This window comes from Balaenoptera ricei, chromosome 14 (genome assembly GCF_028023285.1).
Source record: "Balaenoptera ricei isolate mBalRic1 chromosome 14, mBalRic1.hap2, whole genome shotgun sequence".
NCBI lineage: Eukaryota > Metazoa > Chordata > Mammalia > Artiodactyla > Balaenopteridae > Balaenoptera > Balaenoptera ricei.
In genome coordinates, this window is record NC_082652.1 from 35,831,211 (window position 1) to 35,852,159 (window position 20,949).

General features: G+C 43.8%; 1 protein-coding gene across 1 annotated transcript in view; it reads left to right on the plus strand.

The window, feature by feature from the left end:
* Positions 1-19,915: 19,915 nt before the first annotated feature.
* LPIN2 (lipin 2) overlaps positions 19,916-20,949 on the plus strand; it is an 82,716-nt gene continuing 81,682 nt past the window's right edge. Inside the window, exon 1 of the mRNA XM_059895517.1 lies at positions 19,916-20,014. The gene's annotated coding sequence lies outside the window, so the exon portion shown is untranslated. The remainder of the gene's footprint in view (positions 20,015-20,949) is intronic.

A 20,949-nucleotide genomic window follows, 5' to 3' on the forward strand; every position in this document is an offset into this window, starting at 1 on the left:
ATGGTAGCTGTCTATAAAATATGCTTGCAAGTCCTACTTCCTTCCTCATTTTGGTTTGTTGTGACAACTGGAGTTAAGTTTTAGGCAAATAAATATATAGGATCATATTTTTCACTCCAAGTATTGGAATAATTAAAGCAACGGGATGCCTCACGAATTTCTCCCTTCGCTTTATACAAGAAAACGTCTTCCTGCGAAGTGAGTTTTACTCTGTTTTCCTGAGTTGTGATGGGGAGGCGGGGGGAGAACATTATGATCCATTTCTCTGATGGTAACAGCTTCTAGTATCAAGTCACTAATCAGTTAGCCGGGATCGGTCGTTCAAGCAGGGAGATCATCCTCATTCTTCAGCACCATGCTCTTGTGAATTCCGCCCGGCGCCTACCCACCAGCCACTGGTTCCCGGCCCCTCAGTCAGGCTAGCCTCCCTCCACAGCCCCCCATCCCAAGATCCAGCCCCGTCCTGATGTCCCATCCTGAGCTTCATTTCCTTACTGTCCTCCAAGCAGAGTAATGGGACTCCTAGTGGAAAACTCTAATTCCTTTTGAAAAACACATTTTATTTTAACAAAGGCCCCCAGTGCTAAATCTGGGGTTCACAGTAGGGACCATGTTTTAGGGGAGCAGGGTCTTTCAGGATCCCAAACAGGCTGCCCCTGCAGAGCCAGCTGATTGATGGTAAAGGGTGGTAAGGATCCCGCCCAAATAGTCTGACACACAGATCATCTATCTCACTTTGCCAGTTGTCAGGAGAGCATCTTTCCACCTGACTCAGACGAGCACCTCCAGGAAAAAACAGAAACAAAATCGCTGCACAACATGAGTGGCTGACATTCAATGTGGCGAGAACTGAGTAGCCAAGGTCAGAGGGGAAACTTGGCCCAAGATTAGGAGTAAGAAAGAGACCTGTGAGGACAGGTAACAAAAGGAGATGATGTGAAAACATGCAGAAATACACTTCATGGAAGGAAACTCTGGACAAGGAATGTCAGGTGCAATTAGGAGCAAGAAGAAAATAAAGCAAGATGTTTCCGAGTGGTTGCTCTGTGGTGTGATGAGCCTAACCTGACTTGATTAGACTCTCCAGGTTCTGGTTTACAGAACGCAGGGATAGATGCCCAGTAGTGACCTATTTAACGTTTACCTTTGAAAAGCCCTATGCTTTTTTGTCTTATTTGAAGTTCAGACTTGGTGGGTCCTTTCATTCTTGTGATGTCAGTTTGTTTCTTTACAGTATTTTGAGATGTGAAAAACTGACTTAGGAGACTATTGTCTCCTAAGAAATTAAAAATTACCTTTATGGTTGAAAGGTGGAAGACATTAGCTGACTTAGCAATGCCCCTCTTGGACCTTAAGCAGGTTTAAAAATATTCTCTCTCTCTCTTTCTTTCTCTTTCTCTCTCATGCCTTTTCCATGATTTCTTCTATTTACACTGATTTATACACATATGAAAAGTTTCCTATTTCTGGACTCCTAATGATTGAGATGACATCGTTTTCCTGCTTTATAACATTTTAGTGGGTCAGAGCAGAAAACAATGTAAGGGAAAACTAAATTTTTTGAAGATATTATATAAAGTTGACCTCAAGATGGTCCATTTCTTGTATGTGCTAATTGGGCTTATCTATCGTGGCTGCTGACAATCTAGGCCTGGGAGCCCACCAGCCTGGGGCCAATTACCACCTGCTGGTTATGTGACCCAAAGCAAGTGGCTTAATGTTTGGGGCATCAGCTTTTCACCTGTAACATGGACGTAATAATAATGCCTACCTCCAAGAGCTGTTGTGAGGATGGAGTTAATATACGTGTAAAGCACTTATTAAGACTATGCTCTCACTATTATCCAATAAATTACTCAGAGAAGCCTCAGAAGTTAGAGGTTATGCCCATTTGAATACTTAGATGAAATCATTTAGGTAAAACTGTGATTAAATATATATTTAAATGCTCTTTACTACTGTGTTTAAAAAAGAATCAATTTCTTTTGCAAGTTACTTGAAAAAAGTCCAAATACAAAACGCTAAACAACATGGTTGAGAAAGAGACTTTATCTGGGGGGCTTCCCTGGTGGCACAGTGGTTGTGAATCTGCCTGCCAATGCAGGGGACACGGGTTCGAGCCCTGGTCTGGGAAGATCCCACATGCCGCGGAGCGACTAGGCCCGTGAGCCACAATTACTGAGCCTGCGCGTCTGGAGCCCGTGCTCCGCAACAAGAGAGGCCGCGATAGTGAGAGGCCCGCGCACCACGAAGAAGAGTGGTCCCCGCTTGCCACAACTGGAGAAAGCCCTCGCACAGAAACAAAGACCCAACACAGCCAAAAATAAATAAATAAATTTATTAAAAAAAAAAAAAAAAAAAGAGGCCGCGATAGTGAGAGGCCTGCGCACCGCGATTAAGAGTGGCCCCTGCTCGCCACAACTAGAGAAAGCCCTCGCGCAGAAACGAAGACCCAACACAGCCATAAATTAATTAATTAATTAATTAATTTAAAAAACAAAAAAGAATAAAGAGACTTTATTTGGCTTAGTCAATAGCTAGAACTAACGTATATTTAGCACGAACGTCTAATAAAGAGCAATTTTTAAGAAGAGCCTGTTTGTCCTCATAAGTTCTGCTTAAAGTTTTGGCCGGGCGATAAGCATCTGTCATCTGGTGGCTGCACAACGTCCAAACCCCTTTCTCATGTTCAAGGAAGACCCCACTGTCTGAGTCTTGGTGGGGAAAGCCATGCCTGTTTCTGTGTTGTGCCATGTTCAGAACCTTCCCAGGTGTACGATGTATGTTGATTAAATTGACAATGTCAACAGGAAGAACAGTTTTGCAACCCTGAATGGCTACACAGTGAATCAGGGGCTTATGCCCTGTTTCCGACTAGCTCCACCGAGATTAACTGACTATCTTTGGGCAAGTCACACAACTTGCCCAGTTAGCTTCTAGTTTCTGCATCAGTGCATATGAAGTGCACATGAACCCACTGACCTAACTGGAGTGATGGAAGGATTAATCCGTGCATGAAAATTAACTGGGGATATGTATATAAAAGTGTAGTTCTATTATATACTAAACGATAGAATATCTTTAACTCACAAATACTTTTCCCATTATAAGTGTTTTTAGAATAATTTAGTGAACTCCCAGAAATTTCTATACTATATATTATTACAAACTTTAATTTATTCTTCAAACAATTATGAAAGTAAAATAAATTTTCTATCCTGTGTCCAAATTCCAGTTTCTGGGCATTTAGGAAATCTTTCTTCCTCAACCTTCCCTTTTATTTAATTGGAAATTGATTTAATAGTTACCAGCTTTTAAAGCTTTAATTAAATTGTACTTCTACTCTATTATTCCATATTCTTTTCTCTCCTTTAAGGGGCTTCGATAAATTAAGCCCCCATATTTTTCTTAAATACATGCATTGCTTACTCAATTGAGAAATGTGGAATAAAAATTTCCCATGACTCCTGTGATTACTCTTTCAGTTGCCTCCAAATGTTTCAACTCAGCTCTCCTAAAATATGTGATCCAAGGTTGAATAATCAACTTTATCTTTTAACACACATTTGCACACAAACACCATGATTGGAGCACACACATCCATACATAGACACTTCTCTGCTTTATGCTTTTCCTCTCATTTTCATCAACCTCTGAGGTTTTTGCAAAGAGTAAATCATAGCGTCTAAATACAAACGGATCAAATCCCCCTCCCCACCATGTGTGGCTCTCTAAAGCCAAGGTGATTTATGAGGCTAAGTTTAAAAGAAATATCACTGCTGTTCATTGTTCTACCCAGCCATTTAATAGCTGCTCCCAGTGAAACGAGACAGGAAAACATTTAATTAGAAGTGCATTAAATTTGGAAGACATGAGTGTTTAGCAATCTTTGCAAATTAAATACTGCATGTGTGAGAGAGATACAGATGTACTTCTCTTCATGTAATATTGTTGCTATGCTCCTGAGAATTTGAACATGAAAGGAATTTTTTTTTTTAAAGATTTATTTATTGATTGATTGATTGATTGTTATGTTGGGTCTTCGTTTCTGTGCTAGGGCTTTCTCTAGTTGCGGCAAGTGGGGGCCACTCTTCATCGCGGTGCGCGGCCCTCTCACTATCGTGGCCTCTCTTGTTGCGGAGCACAGGCTCCAGACGCGCAGACTCAGTAGTTGTGGCTCACGGGCCTAGTTGCTCCGCGGCATGTGGGATCTTCCCAGACCAGGGCTCGAACCCGTGTCCCCTGCATTGGCAGGCAGATTCTCAACCACTGCGCCACCAGGGAAGCCCGAAAGGAATTTTTTTAAAGTGAAGCTTAATTCTTTTTAAAATCTGTCTTGAATCTTTTATAAAACAAAGCTTCCTTCTGAGCAATAAGCCTCTATTCCATCCTATTTTATCAGCATGGAATTTAGCCTAGAACTAAAAATGCATTGAACTTTTAGAAGTTTGTTTATTGAGTCAACAAATATTGAGCACTGTCTTGGTTCAGGCTGCTATAGCAGAATACCATAGACTGGGTGGCTTAAACAACAGACATTTATTTCTCATAGCTCTGGAGGCTGGGAGTCTAAGATCAGAGTGCCAGCATGGTCAGGTTCTGGTGAGAACCTCCTTCCTGGTTTCAGACAGTCATCTTCTTGCTGTGTCCCCACCTGGCAGGGAGAGAGAAAGATCCTCCATTCAGTCCATTATAAGCACCTACTAAGTGCCAAGCACAGTGCTGTCTGCTAGGGGCACAATGGTAAACAAAATAGACAAGGTCCTGCTCAAATGAAGTATACGGTCCAGCAGGGGAGAGAAATGACAAGCAAACCAGCAGACAGTTACAGAGGAAGACAAGCAGGATGATGAGGGGGAGGGAAATGGGGGAAGCAAGTCTAGAAAAGGTCATCAGGGAGAGCTGCTCTGAGGAGGGGCCCTTTGAGCTGAGGCTGAAAGGCTGAGGATGAAGCAGCATGTGAAGAGCTGGGGAAGGGCATTCAGGTGTGACATGGTGCAGGAGTGAAGTAAGGCTCCAAGGAGGGCTTCTTGTGGGGCCTGGGTTTGTCTGGTGGCCCTAGGGGAGAAGGTTAGAGGTAGGTGGAGGCCAACGTCTCAGCTCAACATTCTAGTTCTATTGCTTTCTAAAAAAGATGTTGCTTATGATGGCGTCTTTGAAGTAGGGTAGTTGTGTGGACAGAATGTTTATGTCCCCCCAAATTCATACCTTAAAGCCCTACCTTCCATGGTGATGGTAGTAGGAGGTGGGGCCTTTGGGAGGTGATTAGGTCATGAGGGTGTAGCCCTGGTGATGGGATTAGTGACCTTATAAAAGAGACCTCAGCGCTCTCTTTCCACCAAGTGAGATTACTAGAAGCCTGCGTCTATAAGCCAGGGGAGGGTCCATGGCCATGCCAGCATCCTGATCTCCAACTTCCAGCCTCCAGAACCGTGAGAAATAAATTTCTGTTGTCTATAAGCCACCCAGTTTATGGTAGTTTGTTATGGCAGCCTGAGCAGACTAAGGTTGTAGTATATCTTCAGAAATTCATAGGTTGGGAATTCCCTCATTGTCCAGTGGTTAGGACTCTGCACTTTCACTGCTGAGGTTGCAGGTTCAATCCCTTAGATACTGCAAGCTAAATGGCGCAGCCAAAAAAAAAAAAAAAAAGAAAGAAAAGAAAAAAAAAGAAAAGCATAGGTTAACAATAAAAAAAAAAGATGTATTTCTTCCATTATGAAGCTCAACTGCCATAGTGTGGGAGCTGGGGGAAAGGAGGACGTAATGGAGGCATATTTTAAAGTAGTAATAATAACAGCATCCACCTGGTGAGGGCTTACTCTGGGAGATTCTAAGGGATTTACATTATTATCTCGTTTACCCTTATAACAAACCAGTGAAATGGTATATTAGAAATGTGATCAGCTGCAAGTAATAGAAAACCTCAAAGACTGTTATTGGAAAACTGGGTTTGCCTCTTCGTGGGTGTTGAGCCAAAAGACACAACCAAGCCAAAGAGTGGGAGAAGGAAGGATTCACTACCTGCAGCTAGTAAGGAGAACACCAGGGATCTTCCCCAAAGCACTGTCTCCCCTTCGCTTAAAACTGGGGAAGTTTTAAGCTAAGGGTACATGCATATTCATGAAGGGGCTTGAGCAGAGGAGAATTCAGCATAGAATTAGGGCAAAGGTCGATAGAGCCAAGCTTTAGTTGTTTGAAATCAGGAGAGTCAGAAGAAGTTCCAGTTGATCTGGTGGTTTGAACCCTTGAAAGGCGGTTTCAATTCTGCAAAACAGCTCAGAAAGTGCTTCAGGCTAATCATTACGATTGAAACCGGACTGAGAGTCTTTACAACTGATTTATTGTCAGCTATTGTTACTTTCCTTGCCTTTAACAGCCTTTGTTCTTTTGTTCCCTTGAGATCATTATTACTGAGACCTGTTCAAGGGCAAGCATTGTGGCTGGGCTTAGATCACAAAATGGCTTAGGTCTAAAATGGTTCCTCTTATGTCAAAAGTTACATCTGGTTCTTTTCCTCTGGGGCCCCCTATCTTATCTGCCTACACTACCAAGGGCTAACCTGGTCAAGGAAAGCTTCTTGGAGTGGGTGGGTCGGGGGGGACTTTAAACTGAGCCTGGAAAGGAGGGCAAGACTTAGACAATTAGAAGCAGTAGAATAGGGCATTTTGGGTAGGAAGAATGTCTTAATAAAAGCTTCAGACCGAGAAATGAGCCTGACATTTTCCAGCAGTGATGAGGAGATGAGCTTGGCTGGCAGGGAGAGGCCAGGGGAGGGGAACAAAGTTTGAAATTGGTGGAGGCAAGGGCAGTGGGCTTTGTATTCTAGCTGGGGAAACCGCTCGCTGTCTCCCATAGGACGTCAGCTGTATGGCACGATCCACCACTGAGTAGATCCAACTTTGCTCTTACTCAAGGCCACATTCATCATTTGTGCGTCAGATATTTATTAAGCTTTTTTCTGCAATGAGTTAGACACACTGTTAGGTATTACTGAAGCAATGATAACAAACTAGCTATGGATCAGGCAGTCAACTAGCAAATGATCCAGAAAGAGAGATTGGATTTACTTATAAATAATCACAGTGTGGGACCTTGTGTGAGATACCAATAAACTGCTTTGTCATTCAATAAAATGAAAAGAAAAATTACACCCAACTAATGAGGTTAGAGATGACTATTGGAAAGGCAGCACAGAACCTGGAAGAATAAGCAGAATCAAGGGATCTTGAGAACATTCCAGAAAGAGGGAGCAACTTGAGCAAAGTTGGGAGGACGTAAGTGGGAGGACAGGGGTGTGTCTAGTTAACAGATGGACCAGAGGATGGATAAAAGGAGTGGGGGAAATTAGAGGGAGTGATGTGTGTCACCAAAACCATCCCTAAGCTTCATTTGTCTGGTGGAGGTGGGACCATACAGGTGATGTTGCTGCTGTGAATATCTCCGGGTTGCTGGGTTTTCTTTCTTTCTTTTTTTTAATTTTTATTGGCGTATAGTTGATTTACAATGTTGTGTTAGTTTCAGGTGTACAACAAAGTGAATCAGTTATACATATACATGTACCCACTCTTTTAGATTCTTTTCCCATATAGGTCATTACAGAGTATTGAGTAGAGTTCCCTGTGCTATAGAGTAGGTCTTTATTTGTTATCTATTTTATATATAGTAGTGTGTACACGTCAATCCCAATCTCCCAATTTGTCCTTCCCATCCCTTTCCCTCCTGGTAACCATAAGTTTGTTTTCTACATCTGTGACTCTATTTCTGTTTTGTAAATAAGTTAATTTGTACCTTTTTTTTTTTTAAGATTACACATACAAGCGATATCATATGATATTTGTCTTTCTCTGTCTGACTTCACTCAGTATGACAATCTCTAGGTCCATCCATGTTGCTGCACATGGCATTATTTTGTTCTTTTTTATGGCTGAGTAATATTCCATTGTATATATGTACCACATCTTCTTTATCCACTCCTCTGTCAATGGACATTTAGGTTGTTTCCATGTCTTTTCTCTTAAAACTAGCCCAGGCATTCAAAGGTCTAGAGCATTGATAATCTACAGAAACTTTACATTGGGGAATAGTTGGTTCCCAACACCAAGTCAGTTACACCCAAACAAACATACTTCAGGTCCCACTATCTAATAGTGGTATGGAAAAACATTTCGGCAAATGTTAATAGGAGGTTTCCCTGAGTACACCCAGAGGTGAGTTGATAAGACTCTGAAGCCAAGGGGGCTGGCTTTCCGGGACGCTTCTACCTCCAAAACCGAAACAACATAAAACTGCCTCTCTGAGGCTAAAATAGAAGATGTAAAGGGATGTGAGCCTGGCAGGAAAAGCTTTTCAGGCCCGGTCATGCTCTTCCATACTGTGATCTAAATTTAGACTCAAATCTGAGAACAGGAAGAAAGATTAAATGTCTGTTTCCGTTGTAAATTCCACATTCCCAGTTTGAATTTCCTTTAGTACCTTATAGGATCCTTTCAAAGTCCCTCCTATCTGCACTGGCGTCCAGACTGTAGACACACAGAGCTGTGGTTTCTGGCATAGGATCATAAGAAAATTCCAGAAAGTTTGAGCAGATGTGAAATCTGGAAAGGAAGGTGGTTATTTGATGGTGATAACATCAGGTCTGGGGAAGATTTTCTCCAAGGCCACCCCACCTCCACCCCTGAAGTGCTCCTGTTTCTGTTCGTGGGACAGTCGGTTATTAAAGGTGACTTCTTTTTTTTTTTTTTTTTTGATAAATTTATTTATTTATTATTTTTATTATTTTTGGATGCGTTGGGTCTTCGTTGCTGCATGCAGGCTTTCTCTAGTTGCTCTGAGTGGTGGCTTCTCTTGTTGCGGAGCATGGGTTCTAGGCACGCGGGCTTCAGTAGTTGTGGCTCGAGGGCTCTAGAGCGCAGGCTCAGTAGTTGTGGCGCACAGGCTTAGTTGCTCTGTGGCATGTGGGATCTTCCCGGACCAGGGCTTGAACCCATGTCCCCTGCATTGGCAGGCGGATTCTTAACCGCTGCGCTACCAGGGGAGTCCCTAAAGCTGACTTCTAATTGTGTGCAGGGGCCTGGGCTTCTTATCGTTTTCCTCCTTGCCACTCCCCTGTTTGTACCTTTCCTTTATCTTTTCCCTTTGGGCCAAACAGAAAGTCCCAGCAGTGTGAGGGGAGGATGGAGTGGGGTTGGGCTGTGTTGGCTGAGGTTGGTTGGGAATAGCAGACGTTCCAACAGTGAAACATTGGCGTGTCCCCGTTCCATGCTGGCTGAACCTTGCCTTTCTTTCTGTGTTCTTGGAGACGAGCACTGTTTTCTTCTCCACCCAGAAGATAATACTCACAAACCAGGCCATCCCAGAGTTCAAAAGTAGTCTCCTTCCTCATACAAGTCTGTGGAGGGTACACAGTAAGTCACTGGCTCCAGGGGAGGCTCTGTAGATTAGCTAGTTAATTAATAACGACATAGCACTCTAAACTTGCTGAGCATTTATTTCATATATTCTGGGGATTGTTACTTAATGATAAAAGACACTCCTAGTGAGAATAGTAAAACTCAAGTTCTAACAAGAAAGCAATCTACAAAGCTATACACCTTCCCCTGATTTTTCTAACATTGGAAGAAATTTCTCTAACGTTAGTAAGCCCTTTAGAGAAATACGAAAGAAAGAGGGGGAAAAAAAGAAAATGAATTTAGTGAGAAGAGCTTTCATGAGGGAGAAAATGGGGAGGATGAGAGAAGGTAAAGGGGAGATGTGGCAACAGGGATCCGTAGCGAGAACCAACACCCCAGACCGAGGAGGAATAGGATAGATTCCCAAGTCTTCCGGAGAAGTTTAAGGAGAGCAGACATCCTCGGCAAACACGTTTTCAAACACATTTTCTAAGAACAGTTCGGGTCATCCAGACATTCCATTCAAATTAGTGGCTGTTCTGGAAAAAGACAGACAGTAGCTGCTGAAACAAGCAATCTGGAAGCGCAAGGAAGTTAATGTTCACAAATGGAAAGTTTTCCAGGCTGGTCTCCAAGTCATTGCTGTAAGGCGGTCTCTGTGAATTGCTGTGGCTTTCCAACAGGCTTGGGGCAGAGCCCTTCCAAGGAGAGTTCAAATCCCCCCACCTCCCAGAGCTTCTAAATTCAGTGTTATTGTTAACATTATTTGTACAGTTATAATGTAAAATATGTGCTGCTGAAAGCTTAGCTCTACAAGGAAGCAGAATAATCTTAAGCTGCTGATAATCAAATCCTTCTCACACAGAATTTACGGAACACATTTTCTCTAAGCTGCTCAGCTACAGAAGGTGGTGGGTATTCCAGTGAGATAATGATTTTTGGAGAGATTCCATCTCCTAGGTGGCATCAAGCGACCTCAGGAAGGTCTCCCATAGATAGCTCTGCCTACCCAGGAGGGCAACAGACCCAACTGCCTAATAATGGACAGCGTGCCCCCAATGTGAATAACTGCCCCCCACTGGAAGGATTCAAGCTGAGACAGGACAACTTGCCCAAGGGGATTTCTGCTCTAGTAGCAGGACACATGGGCCTCCGAGGTCCCTGGTTTTATGACCCTAGCAGCACAGGGCCAGTGAAAATAAGAAAGTTGTTAGATGGCTTTGTTCTCAGGACTTAGAATTATAACCACTGACTAAAAGAATGCAAAAAAAAAAAAAAAAATGAGGTCCAGTGCGTAGAACTCCGTACTTCCACTGCCAGGGGTGCAGGTTCGATCCCTGGTTGGGGAACTAAGATCCTACAAGCCACACAGCATGACCAAAAATTTAAAAAAATAAAATAAAAGAATGCAAACAAACTCAATGGGATGATTTGGAGGTAGGTATATTGTGAGTGATTTCTTAGAAGAGCTTTCATGCTTCCTTTTGCAATTCTGGTCTGGTTTATATAACTTTTCTTCCTCATCTAGAAGGATTTATTACAAAACAGACTGCGACACACTGCTGAAAACAAACCATTTCTCGCAGCTTCTTAGGAAAGTGGTAAGACGTACTAAGTTTGTCTTATAAGTGCTGAAGGTAAACTTAACAAAGCTTGCAGGCACATAATAACATTTAAAAAAATACAGAGATGTATTCATTTATTAATTCATTTTCATTTGTCCTTCATTTAAAAAATTTTTTTCTTGTGAAATAAAGATACACACAAACACCTATATACAAATCACCCGAGCCAGGAAATAGCACATCACCCGACCTAAGACCCTCTGCATGCCCCTCCCAAACTGCACCTGTCTGCTCTATCAAAGTCAAGTCTATCCTGAAATTTGTTACTCTCTTCACTGTTTTTCTTTATAATTTTTATCACCTGTGCTTTTATCCTTATCATTTAAGAGTTGCCTGTTTATGAAATGGAATAAATAGAATCATATTTTAATCTTTCATTGCTTCTTTGCTTAACATTTTATTTTTGAGATTCATCCATGTTGATGTAATTGTGTAGTATTTCATTGTATGATTATACCACAATTTAATGATCCAGTCCACCTTTGGTGAACATTTGGATTGTTTCTTGCTTTTTGCAACTATGAACAATGCTGCCATTGATTCCTGTATGTGTCTTTGAGTCCACTTGTGCAAGGGTTTTTCTGGGATACATACCTACATTGGAACTACTGAGTCTTTGTATATGTGCACATTCAACTTTCTAGGTAATACCAACCTGTTTTTCTAAAGTTATTATACATTTGAATTCCAACCTGCAGTGTGTCTGAGTTCTGGTTGGTCACTCCACATCAACAGTTGGCATTGAACAACTTTTTATGTTAGCTGTTTTGATGAGTGTGTGGTATTATCTCATTGTAGTTTCAATTTACATTTCCCTGATTACCAATGAAACTAAATGTCTTTTGATAAGTTTATGAATCATTTACACGTGTTCTTTTGTGAAATTCCTCTTCATTTCTTTTGCTTGCTTTTCTATTGATTGCTAGATTTTTATTTATTGATTTATATGGATTTTCTGTATCTTTTGGATTCAAATATTTGTTTGATTATATGTGTCACGAATATATTCTTGCTTTAGAAATACTTCCTTACCCAGAATTTGTTAACATATTCTCCTACATTGTCTCCTAAAAGTTTTGTATCATATGTCATTGAATCTTAAGTTGCCACTGATGGTAAGAAAAATCACAATTTCAGAAATGGTAAAATGTGGAAAAAAAGTGTATCCTTGAAATGATGACAGCAATGCAATTTTGCTTTTCTTATATAGGTCTTTAATCCGACTAAAGCTGATCTGGTGAAATGGTGTAGAGTGGGGTCCACATCTATTTTTTGCTCTATGGATAATCAACTGCCTCCTCGTCATTTGTTGAAAAGTTTATCTTTCCCCAAATGATCTGAGCTACCATCTCTACCATACATTGAGTTTCCATATATGCCAGGGGTGTTTCTGGGCTCTCATTTTTGTTTGATTGGTCTGTTTGTCTCTCTCTGAACCTATACCACCCTTACTGATTACTATAGGTTTGGTATATAGAAGGGTAATTCCTCCCTCTATGTTCTTCTTTAAGAGCCTCTTGAAGAAGAGACCTCTGTTGGGATTTCAAATGGAAATGCGTTGAAGTTATAGATCAATTTGTGGAGAATTAATATATTTATGAGATTGGGTCTTTTCTATCCATAAATATATTTCTCTAATTAGGTCTTCTTCATAGACTTTCAATGAAGTTTTAGAATTCTCTTTGTAAAGGTCTTACACATATTTTATTAGATCCATTCCTAAGTATCTTGTTTTTTGATACTGTAGGGGAGGGAAAAGTTTTCCTTGACCATATTAGGGCCCCTGACTGGGTCTGAAAATGAAACTGACAAAGACAGATTCACAGGAGAAAAGCATACAAATGTAGACTCAGGAGCCTTGGTAAGAAAATGATGACCTGAGGAAACAGTTAAGACTGTGTATTTTTTTTTTGAATTTTTGAATTTTATTTATTTTTTATAGAGCAGGTTCTTATTAGTTATCTATCTTATACACAGTAGTGTATACATGTCAATCCCAATCTCCCAATTCATCCCACCACCACCCCCCCACCCCCGCTTCCCCCACTTGGTGTCCATACGTTTGTTCTCTACATCTGTGTGTCTATTTCTGCTTTGCAAACCGGTTAATCTGTACTATTTTTCTAGATTCCACATATATGCGTTAATATACGATATTTGTTTTCCTCTTTCTGACTTACTTCACTCTGTATGATAGTCTCTAGGTCCATCCACGTCTCTACAAATGACCCAATTTTGTTCCTTTTTATGGCTGAGTAATATTCTATTGTATATATGTACCACATCTTCTTTATCCATTCTTCTTAGACTGTGTATTTTAATGCTGAGTTTGATAAAAAAAAAAAAAAAAAGGGCAGTAGTATAGAAATATGATAAGGAGTATAATTATAGTAAACATTGTATGGCATCTTTCAAAAAGTTTCATTTCTGTTTATTGCTGGTATGTATGGATGCTAATGATTTTTGTGTATTGACTTTTGTACCCAGAAACATTGCCAAACTCTCATATTCATCTCAACAGGCTCTGTACACATTCTTTTGAATTTCCTACATATACTATTATGTCATTGTGATTTCTTCCTTTCCAATCTATATATTTCATTTCTTTTTCTTGCCTTACTCCACTATTTAGGACCTTAAGTACAATACTGAATAGAAGTGGAGATGGCAACACACTTATCATGTTCCCCATTTTAAAGGGACTGGTTATGTATAATGTTTGCTGTAGGTTTTTATAAATACCTTTTATCAAGGAAAATATTCCTAGTTTTCTATGAATTTCATCTGAGTGGATATTGAATTTTATCAAAGAATTTGTCTGCATCTACTGAGGTCATTATATGATTTTTCTCCTTTAATTCTTTTTTTTTTTTTTTAAGGGAAGGGGAAACTCAGTATTTTTCCTTTTTTGAGTTTTTCCACATAGTATTGTTCATACAGTGGGTAAATTTGTATCCTATTCTTTTTTTTTTTTTTTTTTAAAGATTTTATTGATCGGTTGATTGATTGCTATGTTGGGTCTTCGTTTCTGTGCTAGGGCTTTCTCTAGTTGCGGCAAGCGGGGGCCACTCTTCATCTCAGTGCACGGGCCTCTTACTATCGTGGCCTCTCTTGTTGCGGAGCACAGGCTCCAGATGCGCAGGCTCAGTAATTGTGGCTCATGGGCCTAGTTGCTCCGCGGCATGTGGGATCTTCCCAGACCAGGGCTCGAACCCGTGTCCCCTGCATTAGCAGGCAGATTCTCAACCACTGCGCCACCAGGGAAGCCCCGTCTCCTTTAATTCTTTAATGTGGTGAATTACATTAATTGATTTTTCTCATTTGAAATTAACCTTGTATTCTTGGGTAAACCAATTTTGTTCTGATTATCATCTTGCTGGATTCAAATTGCTAAAATTTTGCCTGTGACTATTCTGTCTATATTTATGTGTGAGATTGACCTGAAATTTTTTGTTTCTCACATTCTCCTCATCAGATTTTGGTATAAGTTTATGCCAACCTCATAAAATGATTTGAGAAATAATCCATCTTTTTCCATACTCTAGAATAGCTTGTGAGACACTGGAATTATTTATTACTTGAATGTCTGGTAGAAGTCACTGGTAAAACTGTTTCAGCCTGGATTTTTCTTTGCAGAAAATATTTAACAACAAATTCAAGTTCTTGAATGGTTATGAGTCTATTCTGGTTTTCTATTTCAGTTTTTTGTTTTTTAAAAAATTTATTTTATTTATTTATTTTTGGTTGTGTTGGGTCTTCATTGCTGCATGTGGGCTTTCTCTAGTTGTGGTGAGTGGGGGCTACTCTTCGTTGCGGTGTGTGGGCCTCACACCACAGTGGCTTCTCTTGTTGTGGAGCACAGACTCTAGGCACGCGGGCTTCAGTAGTTGTGGCTCACAGGCTCTAGAGCGCAGGCTCAATAGTTGTGGCGCACGGGCCTAGTTGCTCTGCAGCATGTGGGATCTTCCCAGACCAGGGCTCGAACCCGTGTCCCCTGCATTGGCAGACGGATTCTTAACCACTGCACCACCAGGGAAGCCCTATTTCAGTTTTATTAACATATTTCTTGGAATTTTCCCACTTCATCTAAGTTTTCAAATTAATTGGCATAAAAATGTTCACAAATATGTCCTTGTAATTTCTGCATCATGTGTGATTATAAACTATATAGGAATATAGTTTATTCCTCACATTGTTTGCACCTTTTCTTTTTCCCTTGATCAGTTTTCACCAGAAGTTTGTAAAATGTCTTAGTCTCTCACAAATCCAGTGTCTGGCTTAATTGGTCCTTTCTATTGTATGTTTGTTTTCAATTTTATTTTCTTATTTTATCTTATTTCCTTTCTTCTGTTTTATTGAACTTTATTTTGCTGTTCTTTTTCTAACTTTTTTGCTCTTTACACTTCCAAGTATTTTCTAATATAAGCTTTTAGGTCTAAATTTCCCTTTAATTACTTGTCTAGGTTTCCTCTCTTTAGCTTCCATAAAAGAGAGGAAAGTAGTATCGAATATTTGTTACACAGCATTTAAATACTGTCACATTTTCATAAGTATTTGTTCTTTGACCCAAAAGTTTCCAAACAAATGGGTTCTTCTAGTTGTTTGTTTGTTTTTTTTAAAACTGATTCTTGACTTAATTGCATTTTGGTCAGAGAATATGCTCTGTATGATACGAAATTTTCAAAATTTGTTGAGACTTGCTTTATGGCTCAATTTATGACCAACTTTAGTAAGGTTTCTGGGTGGGCTCAAAAATACATTTTTCCTTACTCTATGATTTTGCACTTGGGGTCCCACCTTTATTGGGTCTCCCATTAAACTCCCCAGTTAAAGCAGACCCTATGCTTTTACTTCTGTCCCCAAGACTCCCAAGGCTGCAAAAACCAATATTCAGATTCACTAGATTCAGCAAATACCTTCTAGGCAAAAGCTGACTTTGGCCTCTGCTTATCTCTCCTGGGTTCTGGCCTCTACTCTGTCCTAGGACTATTTCTTAACTTCTTGCCCGTTTTTGGATCCCTTCCAGAATATATTTTTAATATTTTACCCAGTATTTTTGTTGTTCTTTTCAGTGGAAGAGTTAGTCCAGACACCCAGCCGAGCATATAACTAGAAATGGAAATCCTCTTTTATTTTTCATCACACATTTATTGGACACCTACTATGTTTGGAATAAGCGCTATAGTTGTGATCTGTACAAGGTGAACTAGTAGCATGAGAAAAAGAGATGCTGACTGGGGTAGGACAGTAGAGGAAACTAACAGAAGGTGGCGGGAAGGTGGTTAAAAACAGGCAGGCCTGGGGATGAAGCCCAGGATCTCAGCTTACTAGCTGTGAGGCCTGAGGCAAGTCACTCAACCTCTCTGTGCCTTCATCGATAAATTGGTATTAACAATAGCAGCTACCTCATAGCTTTGTAGTTGGAATTACTAGGAAGCTGAGGAGTGATGGCTCAGAAAATGCTAACTAGCCTGTGTTCTCATAGAACAGATGCAAACTGGGAACAAAAAAGTTATCTCTCTACGACTTAATCCCCTCCCCTGGGAGCTGCCAGACTGAGGGCATAGGACCACCTCCCTTCCAACTCCAGGCTTGGGAGACTGGATTCTTATTCTAGGGAAAATCCTTCACTCTTCCGGATTCCCTCAAAGAAACCCCTTCTCACCAGCCCTCTCCCTCCTGACTTAGATTGCTTCCTCAAGGAGTTTAGAGTGTTGGAAATTAAAGACAGGAAGGAAATGGCTTGCAGGCAACTTCTGCTTTCAGAAGTTCCTGGAGACAAGCAGAATGCCTGTTTGCATTCTTATAAGGGGGGGATAGAAGGGGAAATTTATGGAGAAAAATGGAAGTTCATATTTTAAAAACTAGCCCGGGGCTTCCCTGGTGGCGCAGTGGTTAAAAATCCACCTGCCAATGCAGGGGACACGGGTTTGAGCCCTGGTCCAGGAAGATCCCACATGCCGTGGAGCAACTAGGCCCGTGCACCACAACTTCTGAGTCTGCACTCTAGAGCCCGTGAGCCACAACTACTGAGCCCTTGTGCCACAACTACTGAAGCCCATGTACCTAGAGCCTGTGCTGTGCAACAAGAGAAGCCACCACAATGAGAAGCCCGCGCACCGCAACTAGAGAAAGCCTGTGTGCAGCAACGAAGACCCGGCGCAGCCAAAAACAAAACAAAAAACAAAAAAAAGAACCTAGCCTGGTTCAAAAGGGATGGCTAAAGCACACCAGCTAGAAGGAGCAGGAGAGAAGAATGAGAGAAGAAGAGCACCCTGGACGCCCTGCTAGGGAACTTGGGCTTTTTCCTCTAGGCAGCGGATTGCCTTGCCGATAACTGGTGCCATGGTCAGATCTGCAATTCAGGGTGGAGGGTGCTTAGAACTGCTCAGGAACTGAGAGCAGAGAGACAACCTTGAATATGCCCCCAGTGGATCCTCAGAGATGTGGTGAGGGTGGGCCTGATGGCTAGAGGATGAGGCCTCATGCTGTGCAGCTGTGGATGCCCTTGAAGGCGGCCAACACGGTAGCTCTGCAGAGGGCTTTGGAGAGGAGAAATGACAAGACCTGGTGGACATGGAAGGGGAGAGGAAGGAAATGAGACTCCTTCCTAGGTTTCTGGCAAAGATGACTACATGGATGATGGTGCAGTTAGCCAAGATAGGAGATTCAGGAGGAGCAGCTTTGAAGAAACAGACACAGTGGACCTGAATTTGACGTCAACACGGGCCATGCTGGTGGAGGTGTCTAAAGCCTCTGAACACAGGCATGGGGCCCTCTGGGTTCTGGCTGATGCGAGGAGGAGGGAGTTTCCGGATGGAAAGCGTGGTCAATAGCATCTTATTCTAGAGGTTGTGAGGGAGGGCCTGAAACGGTCCGCTGCATTTGGCAACCAGAAGTTTGTTGGCGACTCCGGCCTGAGGAGCGTCAGGGGCGAAGCAGGAGCAAGGCTGTGAAGAAATGAAAAAGGGGAGCCTGGCTGGGGAGCGAAGCTGAGAGAAAAGCTGATGGCCTAGGGACAAGAAAGTCTGCTACTTCTCCTGCTTCTCCTCCACCCCGAGACCCTCGCTGCTCCCTGGTGGGAGACGCCTGAGCCTGCTAACGCTGAGGGGTGAGTCCAGAGTTGGGGGAAGGGACAACTGGCGGGTGAGGTTCCTCCCATGGGGCGGAAGGGGGCGGGGTCACTACAGGTGAAGGAAGAGCTTCCTTCCTCCTACGTTCCAGTGGACTCAGTGGGAATCCGGGGCTCCCCACACACTTCTTAGGTGTCAGGGGAAGGAAGTGAAGGCCTATCGTGCAACAGGTATTTCATGAGTCTCTGTTTTGCTTAGGGGGTGGGGTAAAGCAGGTAGACACCAGAGAATGAGGAAATCGTAGACACCTGAACCAATCATTCAGATGAGGGATCAAATCTCAGGTGGGTTTGGAGGAAGGGAGGATGTCTAAGGCTTCCTGAATGATGAAAGGAAGGAAGGAAGCCTGGCGGAATAGTTCGTTCCCAAGGCAGGAGGTAGTGAAAATAGCCTGAAAGAAACAGGAAAAATCCAAGTGGGAAAAATGGAAAGAAAAAAAAAAAGCAAACAGCAGCAGCACGCTCCGGGTCCCAGACGCTAAGCTAAATGAGGCACTTTACATGTAATGGTGTGCAGTCCTCAAGACAATCCCGTGGGAAAGTCATTACTGTTTCCATTCTATTGACGTAGAAACTGAGGATCCAGCTATTTTTCTCGCTTTAATTCCACTTCTCCAGAGCAGAGTGATGCTCTGAAATATGGAGGGGAAAGTCCAGTCCTTGTCTGTGAGAATATTTTTTCTGCTTGTGAAGCCAGGTGAAAGGCACCGAAGAGGAAAATTCTACTAGTGTCCCTGGGCCGAGGAAAGCACCTTCGTTTCCCCTGGGCCTTGGTTAAGGATGGGGCAAAGCTTGGCTGAATGCTTGAGAAAGGCAGAAGGAACTTGGATGAGGACGTGGTTGCCCGGGTTCCTTCTGCAGAAGCAGCCCAGGGGCCCCTATGACAGGGAGCTGGTCCCCTGGTCGCAGCACAGCCCAGTCACACCACAGGCCATCTCTGGGAAGAGTCTGTGCTGCGGCTGGCTCGGCACGCAGGAGCTTTATATAAATGCCTATTTTTCAGTATCCTCAAAGGCATCATCATCCACAGGACGCGTATTGAGAAATTAGTGGCATTTGGAAGGAACACATGTACTTCCATCCATAACTTTCAATAGCGGCAAAGGCAGCAAAGAGATCAAAACCAGTGCGCAACAGTAATATACAGCCCTGGCAATCCATTTCTTTAAAGAGTATATTTTTAAAAGGGGATGTGTAGTAGGATTGGGGGTGGGGGTGGGGGTGGGGGTGGGGGGGAGAAAGTAAGCAAAGAAGCAGATACGCTACTGGTGATCAAAAGTGGATTATAAAACATTCATGCCGTGAACATTTTTTGCACTCTAATATATATTCTTTTTCGGTAATTGGGCTCTAAGTTCCACGTGACCCGCCGCAGGGTTGCCATGGGGACCAGAAGAAACTTGATTGTGGAAAAGTAACGTTCAGGTTGCCGCAAGCCCGCGAAAGGCCGGGGCCTTCCCGGGAGCGCGGGAGATGGGCAGCGCGGCGGCGCGCGGGGCGGCTGAGCAGGAGGGAGTCCGCCGGGCGGCGCGCGGCCGGGAGCGGGCGGTGGAGCGCGGCGTCACGTGGCGGGGAGGGGCCTGCGTACCGCCCGCCCGCTGCCGCCGCTGCCGCCGCCGCCGCCGCCGCCGCGCCGCGCCGCGTCCCATTCATGAGGGCCGCCCGGCTCGGCTGCGGCCCAAGCGGCTCCCGAGGCAGCGGCGGCGGCGGGCGCCCGGGCCCCGCGCGCGCCCCCGGCCGGCCCCGCCTTCTCGGCCGCCCGCGAGCGCGCTCAGCCCGGCCGGTCCTCGTCGTCGCCGTTCGGCCGCCGCTTGCCCTCGGCTGTCTGCGGGCGCCGGCGCGGGGCGGGAGCAGAGTCGCTGCAGGTAAGCGGGGGCGCCGGGCCGGGGTCCTCGGCGGCGGGGTCTCCAGCGCGGCGCGGGCGCCGGGCCGCCCGGCATGAGGCCGGGACCCTCGGGCCCTCGCGGGCCGAGCCCCCTGCCCGCGTCCCGCCGCCGGCGTCATCTAGAAACACGGACTCGCGGGGCGGGCTCGGGGGTCGCGGCGGGCGGGGAGACTCTGAAAAATTTGGTGCCCCCGCCGCGCGAGCGGAGGGTCACTTCGGACCCCCTCCTCCTGGCTCTGCGGCGCGGAAGCTGGAGCTGCGGCCCCGGAGACGCTCGGCCCAGCGGGTCCCGGCGAGGGAAGCGCCGCCGGAGGCCGCGTTTCCATCCAGCCCCCGGGCCTGGGGGAGGGGGCGCGGCACGTGATACGCATCGCGGCGGGGGCCCGGGAAGTTGCAGTTATTTTTCTGCGGCCGTTCGTTTGCCCGGCGTCTCCGCCTCAGGGCTGTAGACCGGATCCCCAGTGAGTAGTTTTTCTCCTCCCAAACCCCCTCCCCTCTGCACATCTTAATCTGTGTCGAACATGTTAAGGTACAGTTGATGCTGAGGGCTGTTCTCTCAACTTCTAACCCCGCGGGTCATCGTTTCTCCCCACGCCCGGGCAAATTGAGACTGTTCTCATTGAAAACTAGGGATGTCGTTTGGAAGGCACACTTATGAAAAACAGGACCAGAAAGATCATCCTTCCTTTCAGAAAGTGTTGGAACTCTGAATATTTGGAAATGTTAAGAATTACTTAACAAACCGCTAGGCTAATTTAAAATGTACGTTTGGGGATTATTTTTCCATACCTTTTTTTTTTTTTTTCTTCGTTTTCCCTAACTGAAAAAGTGTCTCTTGCCTTGGTGTCACGCCAGGCCCTGTTGAAGATGCTTGGTAAGCGCTACTGGTTATTCAAACTTGGCCTGGCTAGTTTG